Source organism: Chlorocebus sabaeus, chromosome 8 (assembly GCF_047675955.1).
Source record: "Chlorocebus sabaeus isolate Y175 chromosome 8, mChlSab1.0.hap1, whole genome shotgun sequence".
NCBI classification, from domain to species: Eukaryota; Metazoa; Chordata; class Mammalia; order Primates; family Cercopithecidae; genus Chlorocebus; species Chlorocebus sabaeus.
In genome coordinates this window covers 131,161,758-131,168,253 of record NC_132911.1, presented here as the reverse complement: position 1 = coordinate 131,168,253, position 6,496 = coordinate 131,161,758, and positions in this window count along the sequence as shown.

Sequence of the window (6,496 nt, the reverse complement as noted above, 5' to 3'; positions counted from 1 at the left end):
CTAATGGCCTTCCAATCAAATATTTTTTTTAAGTTTTAAGACTCAAATTTGGCATGGACTGAACCTGAAGTAACTGCCCTAGTTTATTCTATAACTTTAGATGACTCTAAATCCTTCTTATGCAAAAATTTCTACTTATATCCGTCACTTTTTAAACTGTGGAGTCATGAAACATTTCTGAGCCTCAATTTCCTTATCTGCAAAATGGAGGTAATAATATACTACCTGCTTTTCTAACTTAGAAAGATTAGATGAGATAGCGTGATGCAAAATATAAGTACAAGGAATGACAATAGTACTAATTATTGGGCTTAGAGTTAACGACTAACATTAAGCACTACATGAGATAAACAATTTACATGTTCCATTTCACATAATCTTCATTAAAGTCTAAAGAGAGAGATATAATATTATTATTTCTGCCCTATAGATGAATGAACCAAGTCTTCAGAGAGTTTAATAACTTGCCCAAGATCATGGACTATTGAACACTAACACTGCATAAAATTGCGCTTATTGTAGTGAAGGCTGAGAGAACTCTGAAGACTGTAAGGTGACTGTTGACTTGGCACCCAGCTGTGACGTGCTGGAGGACGCTCATATCTGTGGACTATTTTAGCCTTGGCTATATAGTCCCACACCTCAGATCTGACATTTCTGATTGAAAACATTTTCAATGAGCCACACATGGCAGCCAATGCTTTCATTTCAGAGAGGAAATGAGAACACTAATATTTAATAGGCAAGGCTATGCCAAAACTTTTATATATTTTGTCTCATTTTGGCCTCATAACAGTGCTATGTGGTAGTTGCTAGTATCTACATTTATAGGTCTAAAAATGGAAGTGCAAAGAGATTATTTACTTATAATTTGTTTTCATGTATAAAAATTTAATAACATGAATATACATGGTCACTTAATAAAAGTAGAAAGAAAATATGAATACCGACATAAAAAGTCAGAATCATGGAAAATAGAGATGCGGAGAAGATAAAAAACAGAGGATAAGTTGGGAATGATGCAGATGTAAGCACCTGACAGGTTCTTCTTGCCCATTGCACAGACAAAACCAATTCACTGAGACTGTGGTGTTGCAGTAGAGAAGGAGTTTAATTAATCCAAGACTGGGCAAGTGGAAGGACTGGAGTTATTACTAAAATCGGTGTCCCTGAGAACTCAGAGGCTGGGGCTTTTAGGGTTAATTTGGTGGGCAGGGGGATAGGGATTGTGTCCTGCTAACTGGTTAAGGGTGAAATCATAGGGGTGTGGAAAATGGTTGTTGTGCACTTAGTCTGCCTCCAGGAGGGGGCCAAAGGACTACTTGAGTCACGAGTCATGGGTCTGAATGGGGTCAATCGGTTGCCAGAATCCAAAAGTCAGAAAAACATCTCAAAAGAACAATCTCAGGTTCTATAAGAACAATGTTATCTACAGGAGCAACTGGGGAAGTTGAAAATCTTGTGATCTCTGGCCACATGATTCCTGAGCAGGATTAATAGAAACTATGCCTATTCTAAATCTTAGCAGAATTTGAGTTTCTCTCATAATTCTAATTTCATGGCCTTTTATTAGTTTTTGGTTCCTGAACAAGGAAGGGGTTAGTTTTAGGGAAGAGCTATGATTATCCTTGCTTCCAAGTTAAACTATAAACTAAATTGCTCCCATGGTTAGTTGTCCTATGCCCAGGAATGAGTGAGAACAACTAGCCTGTTAGGCTAGAAGTAAAATGGAGTCAGCCGTGTTAGATTTCTTTCACTGCCATAATCTTTGCAAAGGTGGTTTCACAGATATCATTTTATGTATTTAAATTTAGCCCCAGACAAACCAATGAGCTTCATGATAGAGCTAAAAGGAAATACAATCAGTTACACAATTTGTCTCCTCCCTAAAAGGGAAAAAACGTGTGTGTCAGTATGTCAGGATCAGCAAAGCTTTTCTGAGAGACAAGACAGTTATTTGTACAAAGTCACAGATTTGGAAGGAGGTGGTGATACTAGCTTTAGGACTCGGGTCTTGTTGTCTTCCATCCCCATGCCCTCACTTTATGGAAAGCTGTTTCCTACTTTAGCTTGGGAAAGAGTGTGTTTGCTCTGGTTTCTGTCGATATGGTTTTGCCTTCAGCACTTACCTTGCTTCAGTATAATTAAAGTGTTTTGTCATGGGTAAAAAGAAAAGATGTTAAATTTTAATTTCCTATGTGCATAATGTGGGCAGGTTTATTTATTTTCCCCTGCAGCTAACACAGGCACATGGAGGGATAGGACCAAAGGATAGAAAAGGAGAAAGAATGAGGAGGAGGCCCTTCTTAGTGGGTACCTTTATAAACAAATTAAGCTGATGAGTAGAGATGACGAGGACAGTGGATTCCATGAAGTGCATCAAGAAAAGAAAGAGAAGGAAGGAAAAAAAAATGAAAATGAAGCAGAAGCATCTCCTGTGGCTCAAGCACTACCCTATGACAGAGGAAGGCTATAAGCAAGGAGGCATCTAGATATAGATTCTAGATGAGGATAAACTACCAAACCATGGGCCTAGGGAGGGGCTCAGGACTTTGCCCTATTGTCCTTCATTAGCTTGAGTGCAGGACCCCTAACTCTTTCCTCAAAACAACTCTTCCCCATCCCCAACAGCGAATCCTGGACATCTTACTACCACTCTGTGGCCCAGTATAGAATGAACTATATAGTTGGACACATCTGATTCCTGTCCCAACTTTATTATTTTAGCCTTGTGAACATGTTCAAATCATTCCCTGCCTTTGGGTCTCAATTTTCTCTGTTGTAATGTGGACATAACAATCCCTTGGCTTTTGAAAAAGAGGCCAATCTGTTCACTAAAATGAAAGACTTTGGGAAACTGCAAAAGATGATGCAGTGAAATGTAAGGAGATGGAATTTTCTTCAGGATTTCTGCTTCTATAAGAACACTATAGAACAGAAGTGGCCCTCATTACGTTCACATAGACTAAACAAAAAATAAAACAAAACAAGACAGGCAAATGCTAATTTGAATGAGCTAGCCAGTCAGTAAATATACAGTGATGAACACAGAAGACTTTACTACCAAAGAATGCTCTGACTGTGCTTTCAAGCGGATTGAACTTCATGCTAGATTTCCTACAGACTTCCTTGTTATATCCCAGGAAATCACTTACTTTGAGATAGGTGCTGGGATTCCCATTCTACAGGTTAAGAAAATGAGAATTGACAAGACATTTCGAGGACAGTAAATGACAGAGCCAGGCTTAATCTTGATCCATGCTGTGGGACTCCAAATCTTGTCCAAGAAGTCATTTGGAGATCCAACAAGCACTGGCCAACAAGCTTCCCTAAACAGTGCTTGAGCTCTGGAAGGAGTTAATGCCCAGACTACATAATGATATAATTGTTAGAAAAGAGACTGGCTGAACAAGATAGAATTTGAAAATGTTTAAATGTCTGCAAATGTGTTCCGGAAGGAATAGAAAAAAGTATGAGAGACATAGATCCTGAAGTTGACATGGATGCCTGCCTACTTGGGATGGGGCTACTGTTAGCATAGGGGCAAGAAATGAAGGGAAACAAGAATAATATCTAGATTTTCTGTCAAGATTCTACATGTTTCAAAGTAATTTTACATATGTTATCTCATTCAAATTTGCCCCTTACTCCACACACCCCTCCAATGCCCTACTTCAGTCCTTTTATCTCCCAGTGGAGCTCCTTTCACAGCTCAACTTCATATCTTCTCTGGGATACTGAGAGTGATCTTTGGAAAGGCAGATCTGACCATGACACTCTTCAATCAAATTCCTTTGATGACTTTCTGTTACTTTTGGGAGAATAAGAGTTCAAATTCTTCTCATGCCATCCAAGGATCCATAACCCCCTTCCTGTCTCAACTCTTACATGCTCCCATCACAGCCTCAGTGTTGTTTCTACTCTGCTGAGCTACTTGCCTTTCCCTGACATTCTAAGCAATTTTACTCTTCTGGGCTCTTGCCGTTTCCTGTGCTTCCACCCACTCCTCTTCTGTTTTCTCCATAAAATTTCATACTTTCATGGAGCAGCCCTGTTGTCAGCCAGTAAGACTCTTTCAGTTAGAATCAGTCACTGCTCCCTCTGTGTGGCCACTGCACTTTGTTGACAATATTTGCATTTTAACTTGGAGTATGGACTGATTGGTTTTTACAGAGTGAGCATAGTACATGTCTTTCTAGCTCAGGAGCATCCTTGAGGTCAGACTCTCTGTCTTTTTCATCTTTGTGTCCTTACCACTTAGCATGGCATCTTAGCATAGCAAAGACAGAACACATGTTTGTGGAAGTAAATGTGAATTGATTGTCATAGCATCAGCAAATACATCATGCTCTAGTGTAGGAAATAAAAACCACACTATTTCTCTTAATGGAAAATTTAATAGGGAATTGGCTAAATACAAGAGGAATGAAAAGGTAAAAAAAAATAGTGAAGTTACTGCAGGAAGCGGTTTTTAACCTTACAAATATAAGAGATTGGAGTTATCAGATTCAGGACATTTGGAAAAGAGACCCTATGAAGATGGGATCCCCACTGGTGAAGAGAAGGTGCTGCCCTGCCAGCTGGCACTGGTACCTCTCCAGGGGCATGATGAGGCTGGTCTGAGAGTAAAAAAAAGCAGAAATCATCTGTTGCTACTAGATGAAGACTGTTCCAGGATGACACTTATAGTAATGGCGAACAGTGCAGCAAAAACAAGTTCTTCCCTTTTTTTTTTTTTTTTTTTTTTTTTGATGTGGAGTCTCACTCTGTCACCCAGGCTGGAGTGCAGTGGCATAACATCAGCTCACTGCAGCCTCTGCCTCAAGGGTTTAAGCGATTCTCCTGCCTCAGCCTCCAGAATAGCTGGGATTACAGGCATCTACCACCATGCCTGGCTGATTTTGTATTTTTAGTAGAGATGGGGTTTTGCTATGTTGGTCAGGCTGGTCTCGAACTCCTGACCTCAGGGTATCCACCCACCTCATGCTGGAATTGCAGGCATGAGCCACAGTGCCCGGCCAAAAACAAGTTATTTTTTCATTCTGGACTCTTGCCTTCCAGTTTGGCAGAACAGATCAGGGGGCCAGGCAGCTCAGGACTAGGGCAGTTTTCAAAGTCCAAGCTGGGTATAGAATGGTGGGTCTGGAGCTGAGAAACAATAGCTTAGTAACTAGTGTAATCCCTGTGAGGTGAGAAGGTGAGATTATTACTGACTGTCTGCATGTGGAGAACCTCATTTGTAAGTGGCTCAGTGGCTGTTCCTAGTTACACAGTAATTCAGGGGCAGGGCTGGTCTCCAACTTGCCTGCTGTAAGAAAGATCCACACCTGACCCAGCTGATTGTAAACTATTGAGAGCAAGGACAGGATCTGATTCATCTCTGGACCCAGGCAGATATTCATCATTCACAACTGGCAATCATACTCTCCAGTTAACCAAAAGGGAATCCTCCTAGAACATTCTGGTGCACACCAGCTGAGAAGCAGCTCTGCCTTTCTTCCTGAGTGCCTGAAACACAGCTGACACTCGGCAAATGCTTGTTGAATGGGATTAAATTCCATATCAAGAGAGTATGGCTGACTCAGAAAGAACACCTCAAGAAAATTGCTACTGACAAAAACATATTTTGCCCTTTATATTAATAAAAATTTAATATTATTTATTGAGCACCTACTATATGTCAAGCTATGTGCTAGAAGCTCAATATATTCCATGTAATTAAAGGCTGAAAATGAAAATTTTACAGATTCATTATCCTTTTCGCAGTGGATGGATCCAGAAAGGACTTGTGAATGAATGAAGTGAAGCTTTGGTGGCTGGAGGTCATGGATTTCTCATTTAAGATACGAAGTGGCATCCTATACCAGATGGTTTCCTTCCTCTGACCTTGCATGTTTCTTTTTTCTTTTCCCTCTACCAGGAAGGGCACCACCATTCTCTCTTGTGTTTGGCACATTTCAGTTTAATGCTCACAGCTCTGTTTTGGTGTCCCCTCCCCTGTGAAGCCTGCTTTCACCCTCTATCAGCTACTCTCAATCATCTCTCCTTTTTGTGATGTTTTTAAACTTTGTGCATGTCCATCAACACCCATAAGAAAATGTAGCATATTATCAGTATGAAGAGCTGTCTTTCCCAGGAGAGTAAGAATTCCTCAGGGGAAGAAGACCTCCTCTTCCTCCTCCTGCTCCTCCTTCTCCTCCTCTTCCTGCTCCTCCTCCTCCTCTTCCTGCTCCTCCTCCTCCTCTTCCTGCTCCTCCTCCTTCTTCTTCTCTTTTCCTTCTCAAGAAGGAATGATAATTCCAGTGCCTTTCACTGACACATTCTAGTTGCTTTCTGTCAACTGAGTGGTGCTCACTTCAGCTCTTGGACCCGAGGTGCCATCTGCATTCCTGCCCATGGAGATATTTCACTGGATATCTAACTGCTGCTTGTCTGGCTTCTCAGGCAGACATCATGCCCAGTTCATTTTTTGTATACCTCTGTAGTACTTACACAT